The following is a 20,190-nucleotide window of genomic DNA, read 5'->3' on the forward strand; positions in this document are numbered from 1 at the left end:
AGAAGGAAAGGAAGGAGGAATGTTCTTTTCTATGGTGGAAAACCAACTAACCAATGAAAAAGAAACAATGAGATGAGAAAAATTGCTCTTTGGTAACCATGCTGATAATAAACTGATGCAGGCAAGAACCATCAATAGATGCTTGCGTGGCAGATTAAGTAGTAAAAGAATATTTACAGAGTCTTAGAGACGCTCCCCATAAGATACTTGATAATTCAAAAATGAAATGGTAACTTCACATGGAGACACCTCACAGAACCCACCCCAACCAGGTGACAAAGTGACATCACCAGCTCTGAGACAGACCAGCATCATCCTGCTAACAGGGGGCCCTGAGGACCTGGCGTCAGTTCTATGAGATTCTTGGCAAGAGCACATGGTCTCAATCGAATCACAAGGACACATCAGACAAACACAAACCGAGGGGTATTCTGGAAAACAATTGGCTTGAACGTGTCAAAAAAGGTCAGTGTTGTGAAATACAAATCAATGTTAGCAGCAAATCAATGCTAAGCTTCTGACTCAGCTGTACTGGGTTTATAATAAAGCTGTGATTTCAGAAATATATAAAATGCTAACACTTGAGAGAACTGGGTAAAGGGTACCCATGATTTTCTGACTATTCTTGCAGCTTACCTGTAAATTTGCAATAATACAAAAATAAACTAACTGAAAAAAAACAAACAGTTTTTAATTGAAAAGAATGCTCTGGGTTTAACTTTATTTAATTTTCATTCATTAAAATTTAAATAGTCATAGATGGAGTGGATATATGTGGACAGCTCAACTCTAGACCAGGAGCTGACACATTTTTTTTTTTTTTTTTTTTTTTTTTTCTTAAGGACCGGTCTGTAAGTATTTCAACCTTTGGGGCCACACTTTCTCTGTCGCAATGGTTGCCACACTTTCTCTGTGGTATGTGACATACCACAGATGGCCCTGATGGATGAGTGCCAATAAAACTTTATTTATAAAACATGACCGGGAAGGACTTGTCCTGTGGGTCACAGGGTCTGCTGGCTGAGCGTTCACGCCAGGACACACCAGACTGTCACTGTACCAGACTGTCACTGCAGCACTTCTTTGGGATGACAGGCACTTGTCCTAGAAGGATTTCCCAGTTTTAAAGAGAGCACAAAGACCTCCAAAAAAGAGAGAGGTTGCTTGATACCCTAAGAGGCGCACGTTTCTCCTTGAGGGAGAAAGACCTCCCTTTTTATGGAATACCCAAGCTGCAAAGAGATCAAGAAACAGGGGAAATCTCCCCCACCTCCACCTTCTCCCCACAACCTGACGTAAGCCACAGTGGAAACAGGAAAGAGTTTCTCACTGGCATTAGTCAGTCATTACCTCGATGGACTGAGGGAGTGTCCATCTCTGCTCTTCAGACGACCGTCCTGGACACAAAGCTCAGAGCGTCTGCTCTCCACAGCCCCTGGAGACGCTAATCACTTCTACTGGCATTTCCACATCAGAAAGGTTGAATTTGAAAACAGTACCAGCTGGAAGTGAAGAGGAGAAAAGTTTGTCAGCTTTGACATTTCACTCACTGCCTTTTGAAGATGACTCAACATGATTAAAAGGCATTCACCCACTTCCCCATTCACCCAGCCAATGATTTATACATCAAATATTTTGTAAATAAACCCCTATTCTGTTTCATGCTCAGAGTCAAGTGCCAGAGACAGAAAGGTGAGTAAAGTATAGTTCATTCCCCTCAAGAGCTCAGCTTGGTGGAGGAAACAAATAAACAATACAGGGCACTTTGATATGAGGGTGTGGATGATATCTGGGGAAGAAATAGCAAACTCAGTCTGAAAGACAAATCTGAAGAGGAGATGGTATTTTTAGCTGCTCCTTGATCAGGGTACAAGCAAGATGCTGTCTGGCAAAAGAAAAGCCTCGGGGGAAATGTCTTTCAGGACAAAGATAAAGAAATAGGTAAGATGTGAAGGTGAAAATTGTGAGATCAAAGATAGGATAAACCAGCCCGAGGTTGGACAGGAAAGGGCTTTCGAAGACCTCGTCTGAGAACGGGAACAGAGACCCTCAGTTGAGTTCTTTCTCAGTTGAGTTGCAGTGTCAAGTACTGCAACATGCAGACCATGGGTTTTCTTAGCTGATACTCTCTTGAAATCCAAGGTGCCCAGATTGATTACTCCCATAACACCGATGGGCAGCTGAAGCTTGGAGAGCTGACATGAGTGAAGCTGCCCGGCATGAGAAAAGCAGTAAGTGGCAGAGAAGAGACTGACAGGACACACCCATCCTGTCTGGTTCCAAACCCTTCTCAGCTCCTGGGAGAGAGGATTTCGGTGAGAGTCCCCTGTTACTCACATCACCTTGCAGCATACCCGCTGTGGCGGGGCTCTGCTACCTCTCCTACCTCTCCTACCTCTCCCACCGCAGAGTGAAAACCATTTCTTCACCCTCGGAGTCTGAACTTGGCCACGTGGCTTGCTTCTGAGCCATAAGCCAATGAAAACACTCGACACAAAGAAAGCCTTAAGAATGCTCAGGCAGAGGACTTCCTCTCGCTTGCTGCTGGGATTCTGCAGTCACAAGAGCACACCTGAGCTAGCCCCTGGAGAATGAAACCAGCCAACACAGGGAGAAGCTCCAGCCCTCCCAGCTGAGCCCCCAGCCTTGCAGGTGAGACTATCACGGCAGCTGAGCACCAGCCAAGTCGCCCAGTCCAAAAGAAACACCCAGTCTACTTACCCACAGCATCAGGAAAAATAATAAACGTTTATTGTTGAAGGTGCTAAGGTTTGGGACTGTTTGTTACACAGAGAAAGCTAGCTGATAGAACCACCAAGTTATCGTCACACTGCTGGCAATGAGATCACGTGATTTTTATGTCAGAAAGAAAAGTCAGTCTGTGCTGTCTGGAGTCAGCTTTCTCAAGAGACGATGAGGGCCAGGGATAGGCCTGGGCTGTGGGCGAGACGCGGAAGAGGAGATTCAAGAACTATTTTACACATAAAATCAACAGGATTCAGTGACCAACTGACTCAGATTTGTCTACAGGCATCTGGTTTTGATGATAAACAGACTCTGTCTGGAGGTCCTGGTGTAGGCAGGATGTTTATACAGGAGAAACACAGAGTGACCAGAGCAGCTAAGGGAAGTTCCGGGAATTAAACTTTTTTTTCAGCCGCAGTTTTCTGGAGGAATGGAGGCGGAGGGAGGCTCACTGTTCCCAGCCTCCAAATGGTGTCCGCCGCCTCCTCCAGCGCCAGAGGGGTCCTTGTACGCTGCAGCTCACACCTTCCTCCCTCCCGTTGCTGACTCACACCATCCCCACCCACGCCCTACTCACCCTGCGGGGTCAGCGTCAGCACACCTCCCAGGGACATCTCTGCTGACATGACACATTCCCAGCATTCCCTGCGCCCCTGCAGGGCCTCGGTCGCAGCCCCGTAATTCCGCGGGGCGCGCGTGAGGCCGCGGTCCTACACGCCCCTCTGCAGGCCACCGCCCAGCTTCCCCCCGGAGAAGCGCAGTTACTGTCTCCTGAGTCAGAGGATGAGCAACGCGACTCATGGACTGCACTTCCAAGACGTCTGCTTTGACACCCTCCTGTCCTTACCCCCCAAATGGGTTAGGGACCTCACAGGGACTCCATGGTTTCCGCTGCTGATCTCCCCTGCTTCATTCTTTCGTTTAACAAGAACTCACCAAGCACAAGCCACCACCTCCATTCTATCGCCCATTGTTCTCGAGACCGAACCCTTAGGGGTGGTGGAAAGGACAGTATTTTACTGACTTTACCTATCACCAGATTTCCCCAGCCCCACTGGACACTCTATGGGTAAAAGAGGCACCCGGGGGCGGCGGGAGGGCACTCAGTAATGAATGAGTGAGTGAGTGTGCATCATTATCCACAACAGCCAAGACATGGAGGCAACCTAAGCGTCCATCACAAGTGAAGGGACAAAGAAGATGTGAGATGTATGTATATATATATATATATAACAGAATACTACTCAGCCCTAAAGATGTGAGATATATATAGATAGATAGATAGATAGATATATCTATATATATAACAGAATACTACTCAGTCCTAAAGAAAAGAATGAAATAAAGCCATTTGCAGCAATATGAATGGACCTAGAGATTCTCATACTAAGTGAAAGTCAGTCAGACAGAGATAAATATCACATGATATTAGTTATATGTGGCATCTTAAAAAAATGAACTTATTTACAAAACAGAAATAGACTCACAAACAGAAAACAAGCTTATGTTTACAAAAGGGGAAACGGGGGGACAGATAAATCAGGAGTTTGAGATTAAAATATACACACTTCTGTATATAAAATAGATAACCAACAAGGAGCTACTGTATAGCACAGGGAATGATACACAATATCTTGGCAAGTGCATTGGATTCCAACCCCAACTAGCAAGCTTGCAACCACGGGGCCTTTAAAAACAGGATCTGTGCCCCTGAGTGTCAACCACCTTCCAGAGCCTGGGTTTCTCAGCTGCTCTAACAGGACCCAAGGCACTGATCACACAGAGGAGTAGAGGACCCCACTACCTTACCTGCTGGCCCCAGGAGAAGCAGCCTCATAAGCTACTTTGACTCTCCCTGATTTCTGTTTTTGACTGATCCTTGGTGGCTCAGATGGTAAAGTATCTGCCTGCAATGCAGGAGACCTGGGTTCGATCACTGGGTCAGGAAGATCCCCTGGAGAAGGAAATGACAACCCACTCCAGTACTCTTGCCTAGAAAATTCCATGGATGTAATTCCATGGATGGAGGAGCCTGGTGAGTCCATGGGGTCACAAAGAGTCGGACACTACTGAGTGACTTCACTTTCTTTAAAATCTCTTGTTTTGAATGATTTTATGTATATTTTTGGCTTTGCTGAGTCTTCGTTGGTGGCAGGTTTTTCTCTAGTCATGGTGAATGGGGGCTGCTCTCGAGTTGCCGTGCACAAGCTTCCCACAGCAGTGTTTTCTCCTGTTGCAGAGCGTGGGCTCTAGGGCTCGCAGGCTTTAACTGTTGTGGTGCACGGGCTTCCTAGCTCTGTGGTATGTGGGATCTTCCCAGATCAGGGATTGACCCCGTGTCTCCTGCATTGGCAGGCGGATTCTTTACCACTGAGCCACCAGGGAAGCCTTAAAAATCTCTTCTAAAATGCCACATCACAACGTTCTTCCCTATGCCCTCCTGCCCTGCATCTTCTTATATTCTCCCTACGTTCCCAAGGCTTCCACAATTGTTTCTAACTCAATTCTTAAAAATGGTGAAATGTGTTCATACACAGGGACTACATAGGAAGACAGATCAGATGTAATCCTCATTTTTTGAAAGGGCCCAGAAAACCTCATGTGACTCTCCAAGGTACAAATGAAGAAACTGAGGCCCAGAGAGGTGGGCCCATGGATCACACGGCTGAGACTAGGGCCGTGGGAACATGGGTCAAAGGCTTCTGACTCCAGGCTCAGGGCCTGCCCCCTTACTTCTCTGCCAGTGAACTGGCAGTCACTAGCTACCAACCAGGTCCTTAATGGTAAACTGCTGGGCTTAAACCAGGAGACCTGAGGCAAGAAAAAGGTCCACAAATTCCAGCTGGTACACAGATGGACAAATTCCAGTCAAACGAATCAGTGAGTTCTCAGTTCTCCTAATCTGGATTCATAAATCATTCCTTCTTTATCCCTGTTAGTGCATCTACCACCTGAAATTCCTTTCTCTGTGCAACAGAATGCAATACATCTTATAAGAGATCGTGTTCTCCAATTCTGTTTCTTCTTAGGATAGAGCAGGGAACAGGATATGAAACTCTCCATCACACCTGGAACATAGCAGTTTGCTTAATAAAGCATAGCCTTTCTCCTCCAAGTCAAAAAAAAAAAAAAAAAGATCATCTGAATAATTATTAACACTGGGCCTAGGTGAAAAAAAAAAATACTGCTGTGCTTTTAAATTACAGGAATCTTTTCTCAGAGGCCCATAGTCATATCATGTTCCAAAACAGTGTGGCTGGCTGCTAGGTATGCCAAGCAGAGGAGGCCAGCCACATAAAGTCTAGCTGTGTGAGTTTAGAAAAGCAGCCTTTCTCTGAGTCATAGTTTACTTACTAGTAAAATGGAAACTGTGCCTCCTTCCATGCTTTACAGGGCTGAACTGCAAAGCAAGAGAATAAGAAACGACATGAAGTTGCTTTAATAAAAATTATAAGGTAAAACTAGCAGTCGTGATAGTAGCAGGTACCAGTTTTAAATGTTTATGAAGATTCTGCCAAACTAAGCCCTTTGTACTCAAAAGTTCGGTTGTTCCTCATAATGCTCCTGTGATGTACTATTATTATCTGCAGTCGATTTGCAGATGAATAAGTGGAGGCTTGCAGAGATGAAGTAACTTGCTCACGGTCAACGTAAAGAGTGGAGCCTGAATGATAAACTAATTCCTAGGTGGACTCCATTTAAGACCAAGACTAACACAGTTCCCTTCAGTCAGCGTTTACTAAGCTTCTTCTGCACTGTGAAAGCACCCTGCTCGGCCCTGATGGGGACGGCAGTACACTTGCAGGTTCTCCCACTGTGGGGAAGAGGACTCGGGCAGACAGAGGGCACGGGGTAAGTGGGTGGTTTCTTAATCTGAATTCCTGACCAGCATTCAATGATAATGGAGGACGAGATAAAGAACTGAGACTGGCTAGATCAGCTTGCAAAGGGAACAGATGACGCAGAAGAGCAAGGGTAAACGGTGAGATGCCCTAGAAAAGCCTGGTGTAAGTGCTAGAATGTCCAGAGCAGGACCGAAAGTGGGGTATGAAGGCAGAAATTCTGAGTGTGCAAACCAGAGATGACAGAGCTAATACCGAAAGTGAAAGGAAGCTGAGTTCAGCAGCTTGGCCCTCTCCAGGGTTTCACTGCACCTCCCTGCTCTTGGCGTGTGGGCTGATGAAGCCAGTCAGAACTCAGGCAAGAAGCAGGTATGTTCACCAGGCTGGGAAAGCTAGCATGCACCGTCCCTCTCTGAAAGGGTTCCACATGCTGGAGTCCTGAGAAGGAGTGAATTTCTGAATCCAGTGCCTGAATGCTGAGTTCCTGTTTCTCTGCCAAGGGAGATAATATCATAACAACAGCTACCATGGAATGCATTTGGACAACAAGGCCAGCACCACAGTCACATTCCACGTGTGTGATTTCATTCAATCTGCGCAGCCAGCCTCTTGAGGGTGATAGTCCTATCCCCACTTCACGGATGTGGAAACTGAGGCTCTGAAAGAGTTAGGTATCTGCCCACAGCCACACAGTTAGAAATCAGCAGAGATGTGATTCAAAGTCAGGGCCGTCTTGAGCCCCAGGCTTCCTCTTCACCTTCTAACCTGGCGGGGCTCCAGAAGGGTGTCCTCCTACACCTCAAATCCCACAGGTCTGGGACGGGAGGGACAGCATGGTCCCCTGGTCTGTCTGATTGCCATGCTCCCTGTGGTCATCCACGCCCCGCCCCCCAGTCACCTCCGCAACCAGACCAGAAATCTCCAAGTGGCTTTCACTTTCTAATTTCTCAGCATCTGAGTACAATCAGCTCTTGAACCCCAAAGAGATACAGTCACCACTTCTTCGCACACCAGAGCAACACAAACACTCCCTCGTGGACTACCCAGGAGATGCTCAGGCCTCTGCAAACCTCAGCCCACTGGTTCACCTAAAATGTGGGTCTGCCTAAATCTCTTTCCACTCACAGGAAAAGACACCTTGATCATGGCTGGAAGAGGGCAGAGTGGTTGGGACCCACCAAGCAGGTGCCTTGATGTTTTCCTCTCTTTCTCCTTCTACTGATCACATGGCTGGGGAGATGCCCTTGGCTGCAAATGTGGGTCCCACTTTGGGGTCCCCCAGGCCCTGGCTCTCCCATCTTCCAGCTCGAAGATCATCTGTTCTCTGGGCCTTTCCCCCACCCTCTCCTGCCTGATTTATCTCAACTCTCAGCCAGAGTACTGGTGGGGAGACTGAGGCTCAGGCATGGTAGACATTTGCCCCACACTCCACAGCTAACCAACAGTGGACCTGTTCTCTCGCCCAACCCCAGCCTTCACTGACCTCTCTGCCCCCCATGGCTTCCAGGTTGGGAGTTGCCCTCATGGACTTTCTTGTTGGGTAACCTGATTTTGCCTGCAGAGAGGGAGATGGGAGGCTGGGTAGCCTCCCTGGGGCCTGCTGGGCACTGTTGGGTCTGTCAGAACTGGGAGAAATAGTGATATAGGCATGTGTTTGTTTTCTAGGCAACCATGGCCAAAAGAAGGAGGCTGAACTATGTACTCTGGGGCAAGACAGTGGATGAGGGGAAAGAAAGAAAAAGAATGGAGAGAGAGTGAGAGGGAGGCAGGGAAGAAAACCAGTGCTGACCGTGAAAACCTTGGGCTGGAGGACACGCTGGCATCATGCAGCGTCTGTCCTGTCCATGGTGAATGTGACCGAGTATCACCAGTAAGTGTCCTATTTATAGTCCTTTGAAGTATCGTTTGGTGAAGGAGGGGCTTCATTCTTTTTGGCCTCTTATCTGATTCCCAGGTTTCCCTGATAGCTCAGCTGGTACAGAATCCGCCTGCAATGCAGGAGACCCTGGTTCGATTCCTGGGTCAAGCAGATCTGCTGGAGAAGGGATAGTCTACCCACTCCAGTATTCTTGGGCTTCCCTGGTAGCTCAGCTGGTAAAGAATCTGCCTGCAATGCAGGAGACCTGGGTTCGATCCCAGGATTGGGAAGATCCCCTGGAGAAAGGAAAGGCTACCCACTCCAGTATTCTAGCCTAGAGAATTTCATGGACTGTGTAGTCTGTGGGGTTGCAAAGAGTCAGACATGACTGACCGACTTTCACTCACTATCTGATTCTCAGAACAACCGAAGGGAAGTGGAAGGAAGCTGCTGTCACATGGGGGTGGACGGGACATGTGGGGGTGTGCTGGCAGGGGAATAATCCCCGCCTGGAGGGCCTGGGGTCAAGCAGCCCACTTCCAAGAGCCCCGGCGTTCTCAACTGTCAAAATACTGATAACAAGAAGGACCTAAAAGCCCTGTTTAGAAGGTTAAATGAGTGTCGAGTGTCCAGAAGTGGTATTTCCTAGGAAAGGGACTAAGGAAGGAGAGAAGGGCAGAAAGATGCCAGAATTCACAAAAATCAACACGGACTTGCACAGAGGGAGGTCTCAGGGAGACTGGGGGTCAAGAGGGTGGTCTAGGAGACTAGGAGAAAACACGATGGGGTCCCTAACGGAGGAGGCCTGTCCAGTGGGGTTACCCAGGAGCCCTTGGCACCCGGGGCTGTGCTTGCTGCTGTGTCCCGTGCTCTGGACGTTGGAAGCTCGTCTCTAAGACACCTCAAGGTGCCCAAGTCAGCTGTGACAGCCTGGAACTCAGGGCTGGTTTCTCACTCTGGATCTGCCTTCTAATGAGTTGAGGAATCATATGGGTCAGGCCTCCACCTGAGCTGTCTCAATGGTGAAATACAGGGCAGGGAGCATCTAAAATGTCATGTCCAAAGTCTCAGGAGGACCCTCTCTACTACTAGTATCCAGGGGCCACACCATAGCTTCTTAAGCCCAGAGAAGTTTCCCAGCCTTAAATTGAGACAGCTTCAGAGAACCCCCCACCACCACCACCCTACCGCCTCCTTCAGGAAGTCCTCTGTGGATGGAGGCTCTGTGTGAGGAGGAGCTTTCCAATCCGCAGAGGTGTCCAGAAATCAGAGGGCCATCACTGGCAACATTCAAGCAGAGGAGCGTTAACCACTTGGTAGAGTCGAAGTGAGGACACAATTTAGGGGAAGCTGAGCAAGGCATTGCTTAACTCGAAAGCTGATGATGATCACAGCGTGCACTCTGCAAGCACTCATAAAGTAGGCACTCAGCAGGGTCCTGTTCTAAACACCTTCCAAGTATTAACTCATCTAGTACCTACCAGGTGGTTGGTGCTATTATTGTCCACAGTTTTAGAGATGAGGTGATGGAGGCACAGAGAAGTTATGAAACACGCTGAAGGTCGCACAGCAAGCAAGTGGCAGAGCCAGTACTTCCACTGAATGAATCAATGAATGACTCAGTCAATGAATAATTGAAGTCTGGGAGTAGAGGAAGGTTGAACAAGGGCACTGCTAAGGATCTTTGCAAATGTTCAGATTTGACAATTCCTTCTGATTCCATGCTCTTTAAAGGTACAACCTTTGTAACATTATCATTCAATCGACTCACGCACAACACAGCTCATGTTCAGAGAAAAAGAGAAGCCCCTTCACTCCATCCCAGAGGCAGGCTCCCAAGGACACAGGAGTATTTCGATATTCCGAACTGCCTCCAGGACCATCACATCTTTTCTCCTTGTTTGGATGTTTGGCATTGTGGACATGTTAGGGGAGACACACTGACTGAAGCCCCTCACCCTGGCCAGGCATCACAGTAACCATTTGCCTGAGTTATTTTACAACTGGAGGCCGTGCTAAGGAACATGAACTGATGAGCCACCACCAACAGGAAGAGTTCGGGAAAGGTCAAAAGGAGACCCCATGTGTCCTTCCACCTCCCAGAATCCTTCTTGCCAGCATCCACATTGGCTGAGCAATGCGTGCACCACCAGGAAAGACCGTGAGTCAGAGTGATTGGCCAGAGACAACCTGGAAACTAACCCCATGACTATAAAACCCCAGACTGTGAGCCACATGTCAGAGCAGTTCTCCTGGGTCCCCTTACCCTCCTGCTCTCCACCCGGGCACCCCTTTCCAATAAAGTCTCTTGCTTTGTCAGTACCTGTGTCTCCTCGGACAATTCATTTCCAAGCATTAGACAAGAGCCCACTCTCGGGCCCTGGAAGGGCTCCCCCGACTTTCTGCAGCGAAGACATCAGTTTAATTTCTATAATCCTGTGGTTCATGATGGATTTTTGCGTAGCTCAGTTTGTTCCCTGTCATAGATTACAGACAGAAAATAGAAGCTGCCCTTATGCTGGAACCGATTTTTCAAACCATTCTGAGAGGTGTGTCTTTCATTTGAAATTACCCTTAGGCAGTACTGCACAGCCTATCTTCTAATCTCTCCTTTTCATTTTAATTTCCTTTTTTTGCCAAGAATATGCTTCAGAAACAACCAGGAATACCCCCCACTAAGACATTCTTGTTGGTGGCAGCTAATGGTTCAAACCAACAGTTTTGATTCATCAAACTCTCCACCAGGTGGTAGGATTAACGGTGTTTTCAAGGAAGAAGAACAGCAAACACTTTCTCCATTGTGAAGGTGTTATTAGTGTGAAGTAAGTCAGAAAGAGGAAAACAAACCCGTGTGTGAATGCATCTATATGGAATCTAGGGAAATGGTCCTGATGAACCTATTTGCAGGGCAGGAATGGAGACGCAGGCGTGGAGAAGGGACTTGTCGACACAGCAGGGGGACGAGGACAGTGGGGCAAGTGGAGAAAGTAGCATCAACAAACATACACTATCATGTGTAAAGTGGACAGCTGGTGAGAAGGTGCTATATAACACAGGGAGCCTAGCCTGGCACCCTCTGATGACCTAGAGGGGTGGGATGCAGGAAGGGGAGCGAGGCTCAAGAAGGAGCGGATATATGTATGATTATGGTTTATTTGTGTTGTTATATGGCAGAAACCAACACAACATTGTAAAAAAAGTAAATATATAAAAGGGGAAGCTTTTAGTGTTTCAACAGCAACTTCTACTGTTCTTTTTTCTTGCAGCAGACTGCCCGAGAGACAACTGTCTAGGAACCTGGTTAGGTCTACATGCCTGGTGACAAACTTCATACCAAGCCTTCCTGCCCAGTCCTTCTTCAACCCTTGGGCACTGTGTGGGCTCTCTGAATTCAATTTAGGCAGAAGAGCAAAGGATGAGAGCTTGCAGTCAGCAGTGCTGGGATCCATGTGCAAGATCAGAGACTCCAACCAGACCGCGTGTGTGCTAAGTCACTTCGGTCATGTCCGACTCTTTGCTATTGGACTGCAGCCCACCAGGCTCTGAAGTCCATGGGATTCTCCAGGGGCTCTTCCTGACCCAGGGATCAAACCCGCATCTCTTCTGTGGCCTGCGTTGGCAGGCAGTTCTTTACCATTAGCACCACCTGGGAAGCCCACTCATGTCATGTCGTGTTCAGTCGCCAAGTCGTGTCTGACACTTTGCGACCCCATGGACTGCAGCACGCCAGGCTTCCCTGTCCTTCACTCTCTCCCAGAGTCTGCTCAAATTCATGCCCATTGAGTTGGTGATGCCATCCAACCATCTCATCCTCTCTTGTCCCTGTCTCCTCCTGCCTTCAATCTTTCCCAGCATCGGGGTCTTTTCCAAAGAGTTGGTTCTTCACATCAGGAGGCCAGAGTATCAGGAGGCCATTTAGGAGCCCACCCTCTAAAATGTGCAGGCAAGCTTCCCTGTTCCCAGACTGTCTACAGGCATCTTCTCTCCCATAGACTTTCTTCTAAACTCTGTTCATGTTATTGTTCTATGATTTTGACTCTATGCACTCGCTAGCTGACTCTATCTCCTGGGAGAAAATTATTTATGGGCAAAATAACTGAACAGTAGGGAAATTATCTAGCGACATGCCTGAGTTAGTGGTTGAGAGCTCTGCTCTGGAGGTTCCACTGTCATCTGCCTACCTGAGTCTCCCCAGCAGACCCCACTTTGACCCCTCCCTTAAGGCTTCCCTTGGGATGGCGCTCTCTGGCTTCCTGATAATACTAAAGCTGGCTCTCAGCCTAGTCTGTTTCCGTTCCAGTGCACTCACACACTCTTTGCATGAACTGTGAATGGCAGTTGTGGTTGTTACATGGTGCTGTGTTACGTAGGGCTGTGTCATATTGTGTTGTTATGAAAATGAGGTTTTGGTTCCCTAAGTTGACTGTAAGATCTAATAAGGATGCTCAGATTCAACTTATGGGATTTTCTGTCATTGTTCTCAGACTTAGCCGAGCAGATAGAGGGAGCAGGCGTTGAGGTGGAAACAGCAAAGGCCAGAATGCAGGGAGGTGGCCCCACCAAGGTTAGAGGTCATTTCCACGAACTTGGTCACCTGACTGACCTTCAGCTTTCTCATCTGTACAGTTCAGGGTGGAAAGGGTGAAGGTGGGGGTTCCAGAGGGTGAGCAGAGGAAAATGTGTGATGGGGATTCGAGGTGGTTGGATGTGTGGGCTTATTCCTTTGCCCAGGAGTCACCGACTTCCTATGAGGGTAGCTCCAGGCACACGGAAGATCTGAGTGAGAGCAAGACCGTGTGACTTTGAGTAAGTCACTACATCCATAAAATGGGGAGGACCCGCGTCACAGTGGAGCACACACAGGAGACGGACTGAGGTCCACACAAGGTCAGAGCTGCAGATGTTGGCGTGCAGAGGTGGGCATTTCAGGGAGTGTTTGCTTTCAGAACACTGGCAGTTCTCTGAGCTAGACCAGGGGTGGGGAGAGAGAATGCAGCTCTTCATGATTTGGCCAATTCAGGGGATTTATTTTGGGCTCCAGTCTGGTCTTCCAAGGAAAAAGGTTTTTTGAAGGGTTTTTTTTTTTTTCATTTTCTTTTCTTTCTACTGAGCCTTTTATTTCTGAAAAGGTAAATGCCCAATTAGAAGGATTTTCATCTTTCATGCAGAGTTGTTTTAGGCTTTTTGAACATGAAATGATCTTTTGGAGTCATTCCACCCTCTCAGAGAAGTAGCCAGGTTTGCTTTGGTTGTGTTTTTCGGTTGGGTTTTTCTCAAGAGCCCTCTGCTAAGTAAATATGCATGAAGGGAATTTTTAGCCACTCTGGTCTGTTGGTTCCATGTGGATTCAAATGGATGTGTATTTAATGCAGCACAATCTATTACAATGATATCGATATTGGTTTGATTTTTTTTAAGGTATCTAGTGAAATTCAGAGAATGTATTTTCTTTGTACAGCCAAACAGGGACTTTCCAAAAGTCACTTGCAACTTCTTTTTTTTTTATTCTTCCACATAATTTGGAACTAACGTTTTCTTCTCAACTCTGAAAGACTATAAATAATTTTCAGTTTGTACTTTATAATCTCAAATGGGTTCCAGAATCAGGCCTAGTTAGATAGCTTTTATGTATCATAGAGAAGAAAAAATATATGTGTATACATACACATAGAAGCAGATGAAATGGTCCAAACATCCTCAGGTATTTTTGGAAGGGAAAAAAATCTTAATATAAGCATATTCAAATAGTATTCCTTGAATATTGAATAGGTTAAAAGGACATGATGACACACAACCCACTTCTATACCAACAGGTCTGGATCTAGACCTTTTCAGGAATAAAAGCTAGCATTTGTTGAGAGACTCTCATTTATATTTCACATCAACTATCCAGAGTATCTGGAGAAGGAAATGGCAACCCACTCCAGTATTCTTGCCTGGAAAAGCCCATGGACGGAGGAGCCTGGTGGGCTACAGTCCATGGGGTCATAGAGTCGGACATGACTGAGCGACTTCACATGCACACATACATCCAGAGTATCAGGGCTTCCCAGGTGGCACAGCGGTAAGGAATCTACCTGCCAAGTAGGAGCACGGGAGACTCAGGTTCAGTCCCTGGGCTGGAAAGATCCCCTGGAGGAGGAAATGGCAACCCACTCCAGTATTCTTGCCTGGGAACTTCTATGAACAGAGGAGCCTGGCGGGCTACAGTCCATGGGGCCACAAAGAGTCGGACATGACTTAGCAACTGAACAATAACTATACATTCAAGAAAATAACTTTGCTCTCCAGCAGTCTGACTTATGCCTAGAAGAACTCCCCAAGGTACTCATGGGTTGTATCCTCAATGAATCTTTCCATGGGTCCCCCAAGGCAGAAGAATCCTTTCTTCTCTGTCAAAACCCTGCCTCAGCTCATGCACACTTCCACTCTAGTGCAAACCCCACCGGAGGGTAACCTTTCACATCTGCATGTAGGGTACAAGGATCAACCACGCGTCCAGCACCTTGCATGGTGTCGGGGACACAATAAGTTCCTAATAAATGTTGGTTGAACTGAAATCAAAATAATCCAACAACAAAACTTAAGGAAATAAGAAAACCCCATTTCTGATACCAGGCAGGACCCTGCGGGGCTCTTGGGCATAAAAGATCGACTTCGCCATGAGGGTGTGCTTCTCAAGGCTCCAGGATGGAGAGCAGGGGGTGCACAGTTGGCATAGGGTGGGTGAGGCTCGTCTGTGATGCCAGGGAGGCCTGGAAGGTTCTGAGGATGGAGCTGGAGGCAAAAGCAAAGGGCAGGGGAGGGGGGCTGCCTTCACAAGAAAAAGGCTCAAAGGGCCCCAAGGTGATGTCAGCAGAGCTCCGAGCCTCTCATTCCCACAGTGAAACTGAGCCCCTGAGCCTGAAACTGTCTGGGTGCCAAGTGGTCAAGTCATTGCTCACAGGCCCTGAGGCCAGAACACAGGCTCTGGCTGGGGTCTGAGGCTGGGCTCCTGGATCCAAATTAGGGCGGGGTAGGGGCACCCAGATCCTCTGCTCGGCCAGGGCGGGGGTGCGGTGGGGGTCAGTGCGGCAGGATCCAGAGGGTTCCACAACTGGACAAAGTGCATGGAAACCTTATGCTAGAATAATTCTTAGTGACCAGGCCAGCTCTTTCACCGGCCCATGATGGGTGTGTGCAGACATGCACGGAGGACTCACCAGGAAGCCGTGCAAGGTTTTAAGTGGATTTTATTTTTTGCTTTCTTGGCTGTTTTTCGTGGTGTGGGAGGGGATTTCAGGGGAGGGTTAAGGTTTAGATCCTATAAGGCAAAGCCTGTTCAGATACAAATCCTCTGAGTCAGCAACAGACTCAGGCAAGGTTAACTGACCAGAAGATTAAGAGGCCCCTATGGGGCCTCTATGGGGCTCCCACAGGGCTGCAGACAGCTGGCCTCCAGCTGATACTCCTGGGGTTGGCGGTGGAGAGAGGAGACAGACACCCACTTGCACAGAACCCTCCCCGCCAGGCCCGCAGATGGACCCAGCCCACCAACACTGGCGCACAGAGAGCTCCGGATAGCCAGTGCTAGGACTTCAGGACCTCAGGTCTGGTGAGCCTCGCCTGTGCCTCCAAGTGGAAACAGTCATGAGGTGAGCAGGAGGCCGCTGCTGATAAGAACCTGGAGGAGCAGAATGCGCACCCCCCCTAGAGAAATTCCTCTGCCCAACACTTTCTTTTTTTTTTTTTAACTCTAAGTCCAGTGTTCCAGGGGGGTGCTGGTCCCACCTCCAACAGAGGAGGGAAGTCAAGGCAAGACTGCTGGGGCCCAGGCCCTGGCTCGCGGGGGAGGCAGACCTGGAGAGCAAATGCGGGCCTTGCAAAACACAGGACAGCACATCCCCACCCAGGTGGGATTCTTCAAAGCAGAGGACGGCTCCCCCACTGCTTATTCTGTTATTTATTCCACAAAATAAATTTTTCATAGGATGAAATTCCTTTCATGCCCAGACTTGAGGTCAAGGCATATGAATATATATACAAAAATAGTGTGTAAACATATGTATGTATACATACTTATACACACACATTCACACAATTACATATAATATTTAGTGTAACATATCTGGAAGGTAATAGCCATGACCCCATTTTACCCCCACTTGGCACAAGATCGGGACAAGTTAACGTGGGGAATTTGTGTTGGTCTCTTCAGCTACCTGTAGGATTGCAGAAAAAGGCCAGGCCATGTTTGGGGTCAGTAACGGAAGGTGCTAGACGGTGCAGGGAGCGATCCCTGGCACCGGTTTCCGGCGCCCCTTCCCATCCCCATAGCCAAGCGGCAGTTTCCATAGTGGTCGGCAGGGGGCAGTGCACTTTGCCTTTTCTGAACCTGAGGAGCGCAGTCGCGCAGCTCCCCAGGGACAGAAAAAAAAAAACCAACAAAACCCTGATGGCCGCTCCCGCATCTTCTAGGAATAGCCCATCTTTGAGTCTAGCGCGCAGTAGGTGCGCAAGGTACGTCTAGAAGTCAAAAGGGCTGGACAGGGCAGATGGATGCGAATTCAATAATAGCAAACGTGGGGAGAAAGAGGGAAGAGACACCGTGGCCTCCGCCAGCGCCTTCCCGGGAAGGGACCTTTTCAGACCTTTCGCACCTACTGTGTGCCAGACGCGACAGCTGGACTACCTACCCAGTCCCCAGCGGACATTATTTTCGGAGCTAGCGCGTACCGCTCGCCCAACACACAGCCGCAGAGCGGGAGTGGGTGCTCGCTGTCTCCCTGAGGAAACATCTCGGCGCAAATCCACGTGGCGTGGGACCCGGGAAGGGGATGGGTCGGGAGAGGCGAGGGGTTCCCGGAGGTGGGCACGTGAAAGCCAGGCGGATGACCGATGCGGGGCCGCAGCCAAGAGGTCACTGCCCTCAGGGTCAAGGCTGTCTCCCTCTGCGGGACACGCAGAGCCGGCGAGACGCAGTGACCCGCCCAGCCCCCAGCCACGCGCACACTTGCGAGCGGACTCTAGTCCGCTCTGGCCCAGCGCCCCCACCGAGCCCCACGCTCTCTAGGCTCTTTGTCCGCGACCCTCGCGTACGAGGGAGGTGGGACTCGGGTCTCCGGCGGACTAGCAGAGCCCCAAAGATCCCAACACCCTTCCCGGGAGGCCAAGCCACGGGATAGAACGTAGGCGCCCTGGGGCATAACTGTGCCCAGCTAGGGAGCAGCCTCCGTTCCCATCTCAAGTTCAGCCGCGCTGCCTCCCGCAAGGTCAAGCTCAAACACACTCTCGCTTAGTGAGAGAAGGAGCTCAAAGTTGCGCCACGGTCCCGATTCCGAACCAGGCTGTGCCCCCATCTGGGCTCTCTGCCCCAGTGGCACTGCTGCCCGCTCCTGCGCCCGCCCAAGGAGCCGCCCCTGGCCCGCGCAGGTCACACATCCCAGAGCCAGACAAGTTGCTAACTTTTGTCGGGTCATTTCGCGGCAGCTGCGGCGCCTAACGGGATCCCGGGCTGACTCAAGAGTTTCGAGTTGCCACGGGCACCACCCCAGTCAAACTCCCCTTCGCCCACCCCAGTCCCTCTCTGCCCAACACGCCACGTCCAGCTGGCCTGCCCCGAGTGCCAACCTCTCCACGGTATCCGGAGCAACGCGGGCCTGCGGTGTCCCCGGGGGCGATGGCCACCTCCCGGATCCGCGCCTGCTCGCAGCGGATTTGGACGCTCGACTCGGATCACTGGGCGGCCTCCGCGCGCCCCCGCACCGCGGATTCCGCTCTAAAGGGTCGCGCGGCCCCGTCTCCTCGTGGGGTCTTGGCCCACAGGCGACCCCGCGGGCCACTTCGCTTTCGGCGGCCCCGATCGGCGAGATGCCAGCTCCGCGCGCCGTGTGCAGTGTCACTGGGGCCAGCCCGGGGACCGCTGCCCCAGACCCGGCGTAGGCTCCCCAGAGCTCCCAGCAGCTCTTTTGAAAACGGCTGTACACCCTTGAGCCCGACCCTCCGCTCCGACCTCCTCGCTCTCCCAAAGACCCCGGCGACGCCGCTGCTAAGGAGCGGGGCTCCCTGCGTGTGCCCCCCTCCCTCCCGGCGCCGGGGTCTTCAGTCCACTTCCACGCCCCTGTCACACACTCCCAGATCCTTCCCCACCACCTCTGTCCTCGGGTCCGGACCATCACCCCGCTCCACTCGCAGAACACACACGAAACTGCCCGAGCCCCAACTCGGGTGGATGTAGCCCCCCGCGCACCCCCGGCTCCGCGCGCTCACTCACCGCGGCCGGAGACACGCGGAAGTTTCCGGGGCTCTGGGGTTGGGGGGTACGGGACGAGGCGATCCGGAGGAGAATGAAAACGGGGGTGTCCCGAACATTCGCCCCGTTCCCGGCTCACATTGCCCCTGCCTCCTCTCTCTCCGCCTCCTCTTCCTCTCCGTCCTCCTCTTCCTCCTCGCCCTGGTCTTTGTCTTTGCAAAGTGTCGAAACTGTCTGGCATAGTGGAGCTCCGCCGGCGGAGGCTGGAGCCGGGGGAGCGGGGAGGCGGGGTGAGCAGGGGGGCGGTCTCGGGAACACCTTCCCCCGGGTGGAATGGGAGGGGGAGGCGGGCGGGCCGACCGGGGAGGAGCCGGGAGCCGGGGCGCGCCGGGGCCGAGCGGGTGCCTCTCCCGCGCGCGGCCCTCCCCTTCCTCCGCCCAGCGCCCGCCCCTCGCGGCCCCCGGCTCCCCCGGCGGCCGCCCCCCCTCCCACCCGGCCTCGGCTCAGTTTTCCCCGGGCTCCGGGCTGCCGGCGAGCCGAACCTAGAGCGCCGAGCCACGTGGACTGCAGCCGGCTCGGCGGAGGCCCGGCGGGAGAGACGCTGGAGGCGGCGCGGGGACTGGATCGCCGCCCCGAGCGGGGATCTGCGGGGACTGCCGCCGCCGGCGGGCTGGCAAGGCTGGGGAGGCGCGGCCTGGGGAGGCGGGCCGCGGGCTCAGACCCGCGGAAGAGGCGGCGGCGCTCCGAAGAGCCCGCGTGGGTGCGCAGTAGCGGGAAGGCGCCGATCCGCCTGCCGGCGGCGGGGCCAAGCCACCTACTTCCTCTAAGGGCGCGCGAGTTGCGTGGGGACTGCGAGCAGGGGTGGCTGGAGCGGGGCTGGGGCGGCGGGTGAGGCCCCGGGGCGGGCGCCCAGAGGAGAGCCGTGGAGTGGCCACCGCGGCCCGGCCCCCCGCCCTGGCCCTGCTGCCCGCCGCGGTTTCTTCCCTCCCATCCGCCGGGGCTGCGACGTGATCCAGAGCAGGGCGAGCTCTCTCGCCAGCCCGACTGCCAGGACCAGGCCCCCTTTCGGGGTCAGCTTGGCGGATTTGGGCCCTTCCTCTTTTATAGGGAAGTGGGGCGGTGCTGGCGTCTTGCTCTGTAGTGGAATGCCAGTCCTACAGGCTAAGTGCTAGACACAGGATTTAAGAGGCACTACCAAAAAAAAAAAAAAAAGAAAGAAAGAAAAAAATCTAGTTTTACGGCTCTTAACTCCTTATTGGGGCTTTTCCTCTCTCACAACTTTTCTGAGGAATGCTATGAAGAAAAAGGCCCAGCTTGGCCTAGGGAGTCGGTTAATTCTTTCAGTGCCCCCTGGCCCCAGCCGGAGAGGCCAGCCTTCTGCAATGAAAGCGGAGAGAACAGTCTTAGCTCTGCATCAGAAAGAGATGTAGTGGATGCTCCAGAGCAGGACCCGCAGGACCAAACTCTTGGTTCCAGCCTGCACTGCCTGCCATTCCTTGGATGTGTGAAATTAG

The 20,190-nt window shown here is 51.1% G+C and overlaps 1 protein-coding gene across 2 annotated transcripts in view; it reads right to left on the reverse strand.

Moving 5' to 3' along the window:
* Positions 1–19,608, reverse strand: part of ST3GAL1 (ST3 beta-galactoside alpha-2,3-sialyltransferase 1) — an 89,862-nt gene extending 70,254 nt beyond the window's left edge. For both annotated transcript variants that reach the window (XM_065902625.1, XM_065902624.1), the window contains exons 1-3: positions 19,219–19,608; positions 18,698–18,939; positions 1,351–1,502 (exon numbers count right to left, since the gene is read on the reverse strand). The gene's annotated coding sequence lies outside the window, so the exon portion shown is untranslated. The remainder of the gene's footprint in view (positions 1–1,350; positions 1,503–18,697; positions 18,940–19,218) is intronic.
* Positions 19,609–20,190: the final 582 nt, after the last annotated feature.

This window comes from Muntiacus reevesi, chromosome 12 (assembly GCF_963930625.1).
Source record: "Muntiacus reevesi chromosome 12, mMunRee1.1, whole genome shotgun sequence".
NCBI classification, from domain to species: Eukaryota; Metazoa; Chordata; class Mammalia; order Artiodactyla; family Cervidae; genus Muntiacus; species Muntiacus reevesi.